The following is a 12,073-nucleotide window of genomic DNA, read 5'->3' on the forward strand; positions in this document are numbered from 1 at the left end:
TCATGGAGAAAGATCCCAATCAAATTCGGGTTCTTCAATGGAATTACCGTAGCAGTTGTCGTAAACTACTCTATCTACGTCGCGCTGTCCCACGGACCCTCACGTCACTGTGCTGGACCCTCACGTTACTATACACGCTGTCCACACAGCGCAGGCTGTCCCACGAACCCTCACGTTACTCTAAGAGATCTATCCCGAAGCCAGAGGAGTATACCATGAAACCGAGGCAGAATATTTACTCACACACAACCACACTAATTATAAATTCCTTAATTACAAAATACAATAAATAATTTCTCTTTAATAAAATAATTCATTTCTTATTTCTTAATTGTCGTTTCTTAATTCCTAATTATCATTTTTCCTATTTTCTAATTATAATTTTCCTAATTACTAAATTCATGCCGTGTTCTGAATATTACAACAATAATTATTTTATACAAGAGTTCTTTGTATCTTGAATTAATCCTATTTTGTCGAATCCGAGAATTTACTAAATTAATTTTAATCCATTAATTTTAGTCCAAGTTAATTTAATTTCGATCTTTGAGTAATCTTAATTATTGTCTAAATTATTTTCGTTTAATCCAAACTATTTTATTCAATCCATTTTAAAAACTGTAAAATTTAACCAAATTTTATTTTCCTTGTAAAGGTGAAATAATGACAAAAGTTATTTCATAGAAAGCCGAGAGATTTTATTGTATTTTAAAATTGAACTAACATTTTAGTTTCAACCTTGAGTGTCCTCTACTCAGAGTTTTAGCACGGGACAAAATGGCCGACTATCTCTCTCGGTCTTGCGTCCTTGTCGCACAACTTTTGATGATTTTTCTTTTGAACGAAAATTACAAATATTTTATTTTTTGCTCTTAATTAATTAATTGAAACAACCATTTTAACAATTATTATCTGATCCTATAATTTTTACTAGTGTTCTATTTTCACAATTCAAATTTATTCTAAATTAATTATTGAACTATTTCCTGATTTTAATTAAACTTTAATTCTGATGATTTCACTGAAACTTTTTTCTGAGAGATTTTAATGAATTAATTTTGGTGTTGATTAAATTTTTGTCGTAAATAATTTAAATTTCGGTTTACTAAATTCCAAATTTTCCGGGCTTAAGCCAAATCATTAATTACGCGATTATTGATAATTATTATTTTACACACGACATAAGGATCTGAAATTAATAACCCGAAATATGTTCCTAGTATTAACCCAGATAGGCCTGTGTCAAATAGGTAACCTGACTAGGACAAATCATTTTTCTTAAACAAATTAATTAATAACCCGAAATAGGTCCTGGAATTATTAATTAACTGTTTTATAAATTTTCTAATTTTAATTCTAAATTTGACTCTAATTCGTAAAAACTCGCGATTGTGACCAAACGCGAAATGGCGATGACCTTCAGCCGACATAAGGCTTGGCTGACGCCGCGAACCCGAGAAATTAATCAGACATGATTTTTATACCTGAAGTTAATTTTCTTTTTCTTAGTTTTTATCAGCAATTCTTCGTCGTTGCAACTCCTTGTTGGAATTTCTGCGTACAAATCTCCTCGGTGAGGTTCTCAAATTGGCGGCAAAGTTCGAGATTACCACGTCGCGTCCCGTTCTCCTCAGATTTTTCTTTCCTGTAACAACAAGTTGGCATTAGAATTTGTTACGATATAAATCAAATCTAAACGAACTGGTATGTTGGCCTAGCAAGTATTAAATTTGTTAAGTTTTCATTACCTCGTTCCACTTAGAGCGAAAGGATTAAAAATGATTACCTGGTTCAAACTTTTTACGAGGTGTTGGTTTCGACAGTTCAGTCACAATAAATTTACCAAATTTTGTTGGTTCGTTTCTTTCTTCACTCTGTCTTCCCCACTCTCTCTCTCTCTCGGCGTCGGCGCTTCCACCTCGGGGACTTACTTACTAACTTACACCTACTGGCGCGAATACTTCAGAGCATAGCGCTCTGGGGAAACGGCCGATAACTAGCTAGCTCGGATCGGAGACCTTCTTCGGATAAGGAAGGCCCCGTGTACTCCGTTATAAGCTGAACATAACGCGAAGTCTGGTTTAAATAAAATAAAGAGAGAAAATTTTTAAAATTTCTGCGATACACTGACCAAATATACCAATCCATCTTATATTTTGCAAAAATTAAAAAGCTTTAAGAACAGATGGAATACATCTTATTTAGTCAATGAATACTCAGAAGAAAGAATAGAAAATGTTAAGCAAGCTATTGAACAGTTATGTCCATCCTGGGTACCGCAAAACGAACCAGATTTTCAACGAGGATGGAGACAAGTTCCTCGAAGAACTCTTTCTAATAACAGAATTAGACATCGCATTGGATAAATGCAATCCCAAAATCAGTCCGGGATGTGATGGAATAGACTATCAAATCCTTAAATAGTTTCCACAAAAGTTACGAGAGCTGCTGCTAAACTTGTACATCGAGATTTATCTTACTGGATCATTTCCCAGCGAATGGAGAGAATATACGGTTTTTTTTATACCTAAGGGCGACTTCAACATAGTTCGTCCGATTTCTTTGGCATCCTGCATCTTAAAAACCTTGGAAAGAATGTTAAGCATGAGACTATGCTAGTGACTGGAGTACAATAAAAAGCTACCAAATAAGCAATTTGGCTTCAGGCGAAGAAGATCGTGTATTAACAATTTAACCTTACTTACCGCTGAAATACTGAATGTTTTTGACGACGATGAAATTTTAGCAAGCTTATCCAATGGATAATATCCATTGATATTAAAGGCGCATACGACAGCATTTTACCAGGGGTTCTAATTGAAAGTTTAAAGGATATAGGAGTTCCAGAGTTATATCTCAGGATTGTACACAATCTAGTTAGACGTAAGCACTTGACATTTAGGTACGAAGAAATTGATGAAAAAAAAAAAACAGTTTTCAAGGGACTTGCCCAAGGAGGAATTCTAAGCTCAATTCTTTACTCATTATATACGTCTCCATAAGAATATATTCCGTTAGAAAGATGTCAATTCATGGAATTTGCAGATGATATGACCTACTATGCAATTTCTAAAAAGCCTGAACGAGTATTTAAAAATCTAGAGAACATCATGATCGATATGATGAACTTTTTGGACTCCAGAAGATTAGAACCATCTCCTGGTAAAAATCAACTTTGCGTTTTCAGTCAAAGCAAGAAAATAACATCAAAAATATGGTCTCTGAAGATTAGGTGAGAAACAATCAACTCAAACTCGATTTTCAAGCTTCTAAGTTTATATTTTGATGATTTTCTTACCTGGGATCGACAAATAGAATCGATCAGAGAAAAGTGTATCAAACAAATGGCTTTTTTAAACTATCTAAGAACTACCTGGTCAGCTGCTGATCCTAGTATTATGCTACGACTTTATAAAGCTTTAATAAGATCTCGAATTGAGTATGATGATTTCTTACTTCATCCGTTATCAACTAAAAACTTGAAGAAAATGACAGTTATTCAAAATAGGGCTATCAGGATAGCTATGAGTTACAGAAAATCGACACCAATCAATATAATGCTGGCTGAAGCCAAAGAGCCATCGATCAGCTTTCGCTTCCAATATCTATGCATGAATTATTTGACTAGGCTTAAATCTAATTCTGATCATCCACTATCACCCGTTCTTGACAAACTGACCATAAGAAGAAACAACCCTACGGTTGTATGAGACTTGAAACCCTTGCTGCTGATAGGTTATGGAGATATAATATCCATACAACACTATATAGCCTCTTCTGGTAGACCCTGGTGTTACAGCTATGCTTGTGAACCGTTATGGTATAAGCCAGATTCTACAGGAAATAGCTCAACCTAATAGCCAATTTTTATCCATCTTCAAATATGAACTGAACAATGGTATATCCTGGTTTACAGATGGCTCAAAAATGAGCGATAAAGAGTTTGTCGGTGTTGCAAATTTAAATACAACTACTGGAGATGGAGGTATGTTTCGCACAGTAAATAACGCATTTATTTTCATGGTCATCATGGCCATCACGACTACTCTTCAAACTATATTCGATAGCATCGAGTCTCAATTTTACATTTTCAGTGACTCCAGGAATGTGTTATGTGCTCTTAAAAATCATTATAATTCTGAGCGACAAAAGCCAACTATATCAAATAAAAAAGTTAAATTGTTCTGGATACCTGCTCACGTAGGCATTGGTTTTAATGAAACAGTTGATCAATTAGCCAAAGATAGCATAATGAAGTATAGATACCCAGCTTCAATCGCAGCCTCCGATTTTAAAAGCATCTGGAAAGAAAAAACTGAACGTAAATTTGATCTATGGTGTTGTAGTACTGGCAGACAAAAAGGAAAAAACTATTTCACCAAGTTCTATACAGGTAACGCACAACCGTGGTTTCAAAACTTCAATTTTAGACAAAAAAACTATTGTGTTTATAAATAGATTAAGGAGTGGACATGCTTCCTTAGTAGAGAGCCTTCATCGTTTTCAAAATTGTAGATTCAAGTCATTGTTCTTGCGAAGAATCTATACAAGAACCTAATCACGTTTTTTTTTCAGTGTAAATTATTTGATAATGCTAGAAAGATTGCTGTGAAAATTGATGTCAAGCTTGGATATAAATTATTTCGAAAAATTTTTCATTTACAAATATAAGGAAATAAATAGTAATCAAATTGTTAACTCACACTGATAAAAGGATTTATTAACTACTAATAATTTAACTTATTTGAAGACAATTATTTAATTTATTAAATGTCATTACATATTTTTTAACATTCAACAAATAGTTATTTGGGAGGAGAGTACGTTTATTAATAGTTGATAAGTATTTATTCATAATTAACAAATAATTATTAACAGTTAATAATTATTTCGTTAAGTGAATTTATTTCGCTTATTTATATGTCATATGATATCCCGGGAAAAATGGATTAGATCTGGCCATATATAAACAGATCTGGTCAGATCTTTAAATTGACCAGGTAAAAAAGATTACATATAATTATATGTACTCATACATAATTATATACGAAAAATGGCCCTATATAATTATATAGAATTATTTCCATAAAAAAAAAAAAAAATCAGCGCGTGTGGGAACCGAACCTGGAACCCAATGCTTGAAAGACGAATTCATTACCTATTTACCTACGAGGCTTACTTAAAGAGTAAGTAGATAGAGTTTGTAATAAATACAAGTAATGTGAATCGTGTCCATGATCGATGCGTAATGAACAAAGTTTTTTATTAAATTTGCAAATCATTAATTATCAATAGACGCTGATAAAAAGATTTATTAACTATAAACAAATTAATTTATTCGAAGACAATTATTTAATTTATTAAATTCTAATAAATATTTTTTAACATTCAATAAATATTTATTTAGGAGAAAAGTATATTTAGTAAAATAGTTTAAAGGCGCGCAGTAACCTATCGGATCCGGCCCTTACTTTCCAAGATGCATTGGATCGGGTTCGAGTCCGGCGTCCACCAATGAATATTTTCAATATTTAAGTGGATGATTCTGCTGAGCCCAAAAAAGGTAAAAACGAGTTCCAATCTCAAAAGTTCCCCCCCTAGTTAGTCGCTCATGAGGTTAGTAGTTTATGCGACGTTAAATAAACAAAAAAAAAAATAGTTTTTAAGTATTTAATAATAGTTAACAAATATAGTTATATCTGGCCAGATATAATAAAATCTTTTTATGTCTGATGTATTTTTCAACCCAGATATTGTTATATCTGTTCAGATCCGATCAGATATGACTAGATCTGATTATGTTTCCAATCCCATATCTGATCAGATCCAAACCTTTTTCTCCGGGATGAAGATTGCTTATTAGGGTGTGCCAAAATGTAACTTCCGTGAGAAATCTTTTACAATTAAAGTTTTTAATTCCGCTTTTAACAGGGGCTGCGTTTGGGCGTTTCCTGAGATATTTTGGGGTGAGACGATAAATTTGATTTTCATAGAATTTTTAATAGAAGCTTAGTTTGGGCACTTTCGCTGAAAATTCAAAATTTGGTCGGAAGTGCCCAATTGAATCTCCTGTTAAAAATTCTATGAAAATCAAATAAATCCTTTCACCCCGAAATATCTCATAAAATGCCTAAACACAGCTGCTGTGAAAAGCGGAACTCAAAGTTTTAATTTTAAAACGTTTCTCACGGAAGTTACATTTTAACACACCCTATTGCTTATAAACAAAAATCATCTTCATAAATTGTTTGCATCAATTATATTACATTATAATAACATTTATTGTGAAATACCAAATTCTGTCACAGCACATCAATATCTTTTGTATTTTAAAATATTAAATAAGTTAATTTATTCAGTGAATTGAATTATTGTCATGTATTCCAGTTATGTAGGGTTAGGAAGAGTGTCAAAACAAAATTGCTATTTTTACTTTTTATTTTAAATAAACATTTGTTAACAGTTAACAAATATTCATTAACCATTAATAAATATTTATTAACAGTGAAAAAATTCTACTCAATAAATAACTTAACATTCCACATTTAATAAATCGTACTTAATAAATAATGTGATTGTTAATAAATATTTATTAAATACTATGATATTAAGAGATCATTTTTTAACAGTTAATGAAGCTTATTAAATATAAACAAATCCTCTATCAATGTCACTATACGCAAATAATATATAATTATATATGAATTACTGCAATGACTAATAATCTTTTAATGTATAGTATTTTGCGGATAAAATAATAAAAAGTGTCTAATCATCCGATTTTCGGATAATTGTTTTTTTTAATCATCCGATTATCGTACGAATAACTACTATTTATTTGTTCGACAATTTAACTTTTCAAAAATGTTTATAATTATTTTAATTTTTTTTTTATCAAATTAAAATTTTAAACACTTTTTTTTTTTTTTTAATTATCAATCAATCGTATGAATATGCTGTTTTGTTTTGAGTTAGTCTATTAATACGACTTAAATAAGGAATTTTTCATAAATTATTTTTTAATATTTTGTATTATTAATGTAAATATAATGGTCGTGTTTGGCGGAAGTATTTACTATTCCGGAAGCCTGGTTGGCTCACCGTCAACCTACGAAAAAGTAGCGCTCTTTTGGCCCACTATAGTGCATACTATAGTGCACTTGTAGACTTATTTAGGCTTAATGTAAGATTCTAATTTGCTTATTGTTGATGTAAAAATAAAAAAAGTGCTATTTGTGGAGTGATAAATTTTTAAGTTTAGTCAAAAAAAAATATTGTGGTGAAACTTATAAAATTGAATGCTTTGTATGAGTTACTACAAAACAGTAAGTTAATATAATTACAATGAATGTAAAAGATTCAAATAATGGTTTGCAAGATGATGAACTGACTGAAACTAGTAATTCAATGGACAGCGTAAAAGCGATACAAAGAGAAAATGAGATGTAATATTGAGTATTTCAAATATTTAGTGGTAATATTATAGATAGAACTGACAAAATTATAGTAACAATTATTATTATTTACTAATAGTTACTTTTTATGACAATTTTCGCAGATATGATAGGTATTGAAAACTGCGAAGATTGTGGAGGAAAATTTTCATGAAGCAAATATTTAATCTGAAAGGATAAATTCAAGGTAAAAGTAAAGTAAGTAATTGTTTTCGGGGTATACAATCAACAAGATTGAATTTTTTGTAAGCTGTTAGATATTTTTTTCTTAAAGTTTATCAAAAATAGAATAATTAAAAAAAAAAAAAAAACCGTAAATTTTTCGATTAAAAATATTTTTTGTTATATCCGGCATACCGTATATAATACAGGGCCTCCCATTCCCGCCGAAAAGTGCAGCGCTTGCATATTTAGGGAACAGCAACCAGGACAGCGCGACAACTCACTCGTGGCTGAAGAATACACATTACCGCGCATTGTCACCTCATCAAAAGAACCAATTGTTTAATTAGTAGCCCCTCTTGTAAGTCGCGACCGAGGTGATAAAAACCGCGAACACCATAATCTGTCAGCTTATTTACAAGGTAACAGTTCTGCCTTAAAGCCCAGGTGAGTCCTATACCCTGACACGTATAGGCAGACTTCAATTATGAAATTAATTAGTCATCTTTTCCTGAACTATTCATTTTGATTTCCTTAACGGTAGTTCCGAGTTCTATGATAGTGATTCTTTGAGACACGATTCGTCTTTACGTTAATCGAGATTCCCGCAGTTCCGGTGACCTGGTCCCCTCTCAAATTATATTTTTCTTTGTGAACTTTAAACGGCGAATTTTTGTTTGCCGGAGTCGTTACTCCGGTTACGAACTCAAAAACTTTCAATCTTTATTTTATATTGTTAATAGTTAATAAGTGAATAGTGTAAATTAAGACGTGTTTGCCCATAGGGCCATTGAATCAGAATATACAAACTAAAAACCCGAATCGAAGTATATTATCATTTCTAAGTTAAGAACCTTCAATCTTCGATCTCCAGTCAGCAGGAGGAAAAAAGCAGCCAAGCAGCGGAAGAAGATAAAGATAAACGTCTAATCCAAGGCTGAATCATTATTCGAGTCAGATTCGTAATAGTAAGTGGTTGTTATTATTATTATTTCCGAGGTCGATTGTCTATTCCAAGGAGCCCTCTCCGGGGTTTTCACCTTCGCGAATCCATAAATTAAAACCTAACGATTTTTTCGTTAGAGAAATTCATCTGTTATCCGAACCTCCGATATAGATAGTCCAGCTACCGAATTCTAAGATTATATTTTTCGGACATAACATTTTTATCTAAAAAATATTGAAAATCAATTAAGGTCTTTTTTGATTTATAAATATATTTGATACATAAATTTGTCTTATACATGTATAAATAAACAAATAAATAATGAATTTATAATCAAATGAATAATAGCATATTAAATGTTTGACAGCTGTCATTAAACTAATTACAAATTATTATATTGTAAAAATTCAATGGATAATTGTAAATTATTAAAATAGGTAAATATATATTTTATAATAATAATAAAATTTTCTGTTTAGATTCAGATTCAGAAATAAATTCTGATATTGATTCTGTAAACGAGGCAAAAAAAAATAGAAGTGATAATTTATTGAAAGTTAATGACTCCTTCGCTTCACATGAAAAACTTGAAAAACAAATAAAGAAATATGAAGAAAAAAATTTTTACGTTTTCTATGTGAGAGATTCTAAAACCATAGAGAAGTGTTGTAAGTTAAACATTAAACATCCCATCGATGAGAATTTAAAATATTATTATGTAAAATACTGCTGTATTTATGGAGGAAAACATTTTAAAACTACATCAAGAGGAGAAAGATCATCTAAAACGTTTCAAAAAGAATGCAATGCATATTTTAAAGTTGAAGTAAACAAAGACAGAAAAAGTTGATATATAACACCCATGGATATGGAACACAATCATCTGATGACCAAAGAACTATATGAACATCTTCCTAAGCCAAGAAGAATGACTCTGGGAGTAAAAAAAAAAGTTGAGGAACTTCTATCAGTAAATGGCAATTCAACAAAAATTAAAAATATGATGTCTAAAAAAACAGGAAAAGTTATTCTGTTAAAAGATATACATAATATTAAAAATGTTAAAAAAGATAAGAATAAATTAGATGCCGTAAAAAAAATTTTTAAAAACGATTACCACGCTGATTCGTATTTTGGAATTAACGATGATAATGAATTCCAAGGACTTTTTTTCGTTACTCCTAGTATGAAAACTGCAACGGAAGCTTACCCAGAATATGTTGCAATATATGCAACTTTTAAGATTCTATCAATCAGAGCTCCGGTTTATATAATGATCGTGAAAGATCCTAACGGTTGTACCGAAATAGTAGGCATAAGTATCTTAATTAATGAAAATAAAGAATCTATCGAGTAGACTGTTTCAAAAAATGTCATCCGTCTTGGGAAAAAATGAAGTGTAATGACTGATAAGGATCTGACCGAAAGAGATGCAATAAAAAACAGTTTGCTGCCTTTAAAAGTTAATTTAATAATGTGTGCTTACCATACTCTTCGTACATTCAATCGAGAGATAATTACCGAAAAAAGAAAGATAATTTGTGCTGAAAGAGATGAAGCTAAAAAAATTTTACAACAACTAGTTTATGCGTAAACAGAAGAAAATTACCAAAAATTATATGGAGAATTTAAAAAAATGCCACAATCAATTATTGATTATTTCGACGCAAATTGGCATGAATCTAGAAAAGAGTGGTTATTATTGTCAGATTATACCCAGCACAATTTTTTGAATGGTACAAATAATCGTTTAGAGTCTTTAAAGGCAGAAATTAAGGAAGCTTTAGATCGGTATATGAGCCTGGAAAATTTCGTTGAACAAATTTTAATTTTTATAGAATGCTCACATAATGAACGTGATCATAAAGCGGTTGTTTCGTATAAAAAAAAAAATGTCTATTGCCGTATGATTCTGGTACTGCTGAGTTCCAGTATGATGAGTTATTGACCGAAAATGCGTTTAAATTCGTCAGAAAATAATTCGAAGAAATGGAAAGTTTATTAAGTCTAAAGTACAGTAAAAATTTAAGCGTCTACCAATTTCAAAAAACATCGACAATAAAAATATCTGCGACTGATTCATCATGCGATTGTCCAACTCGAGCTTCAATGATTTTACCTTGTCGGTCAGTTTAATTGCACAACTCATAATTGCTCTACGATCGAAAACTTTTCCTTAATTTAATTATACTTTATGTTTTGATTTTCAAAATAACTTCTAATATATTTGAATCTTATTCTAGACACATTTTAATGGTACGAAGACTTGAAGAAAAAGATTTCTTTGATGAAACTTTGTGTGCTGAAAGATAGACTCGTAGCTATTATTTCAATACACAGCGAGTGTTTCTTTCATCTGAAGAGCAGTTTTCATCAGAAGTCCCAAAATCTGTATTGTCATCACTAACATTCAAAAGGAAAGTTTTATCAAAACACGAAAAGTATAGAAAAGCAAATGAAGTTGCAAAAAAATTGCCAAGCCTTGTAGCAGAAGTTGGCACAAGGAATTATTTACAGATTTTAAGTATTAGTCCATTTACAAACAGCTTGGGAAAACAATGAAGATGTTAAGCTTGTGAAAATGAGAAACAACAACGACATTGATGAAAATGATAAACATGATCACGATGATTATGATAACAATGATAATGATCACATTAGCATTGATGATGATGATGATGATTATGATGGTGTAGATGATCAAATGATTCTAGATGATGTTAACATACAAGTCAATGATGATCAAAGCTCAGACGATGATACAAATCTGAATCCAATTAGAAAAAAGAAAAACTTGTCGAAGATACTATCCGATGACTCCAGTGATGAGGATATGTCAGCACACTGCTCTACAACCAACGTTGATCCTGACAATATTCAACGATTATTTTCAGATGGAAATATTCAAGCTGACTTGGCACACTGTTCTAAAAATAAAGTTGACGGTATTCAACGACTTTTCTCGAAAGAAAATACGACAATTAACTCAGAACACTGCTCTAAAAACTACGTTGGTCGTGACAATGTTGATCGACTATGTTCCAATGAAAATATTCCATCTGACGAAATTAATAATAATAATCAAAATTTATTGTTAGGCAATAACTCATTAAAAACAATAAATTCTACTACGTCTTTATCAAAAATTAAAAAAAAAGTAATATTAAAATTTTATCAAATGTAATTGTTAAATCTGCATTGAAATGTCGAGGCTGACCTAAAGGAACCGATAGTACTGTCATAGGATTAACTAAAAAAAAGTAAATCTAGAAAAAAAAATTCAAAGATTCCATTCAATGAAAAATCAGAAAAGGAAAAAAAGATGATAATTTTGAAGTGGATTGTACGAAATATTGACATAGATAAAGTGATTAATAATAAATTATTAATAGAAGAAAACAATGTAGAAATAAATAAAGAAAATATAAGTTTTGCTATCATTGATGAAACTAACGTTAATATAAAATTGATAAAATCTTATTTCAAAAAAGAAACATGGAATAAAATTAAA

At 30.9% G+C, this 12,073-nt stretch overlaps 1 protein-coding gene across 8 annotated transcripts in view; it reads right to left on the minus strand.

The window, feature by feature from the left end:
- The window catches only part of Lili (LMBR1-like protein lilipod), a 184,796-nt gene that overhangs the window by 167,124 nt on the left and 5,599 nt on the right, over nucleotides 1-12,073 (minus strand). For 5 of the 8 annotated variants that reach the window (XM_074240327.1, XM_074240321.1, XM_074240326.1 and 2 more), the window contains exons 2-3: nucleotides 4,193-4,301; nucleotides 1,485-1,645 (exon numbers count right to left, since the gene is read on the minus strand). The exons of 1 other annotated variant lie outside the window; for it this stretch is intronic. The gene's annotated coding sequence lies outside the window, so the exon portion shown is untranslated. Of the gene's footprint in view, nucleotides 1-1,484; nucleotides 1,646-1,786; nucleotides 2,026-4,192; nucleotides 4,302-12,073 lie in introns of those variants that run through there. 2 more of the 8 variants (XM_074240323.1, XM_074240322.1) reach the window with 2 other exon arrangements.

This window comes from Cotesia typhae, unplaced genomic scaffold (assembly GCF_013202065.1).
Source record: "Cotesia typhae breed Kobodo isofemale line unplaced genomic scaffold, CoteBio_Ctyphae contig_27, whole genome shotgun sequence".
NCBI lineage: Eukaryota > Metazoa > Arthropoda > Insecta > Hymenoptera > Braconidae > Cotesia > Cotesia typhae.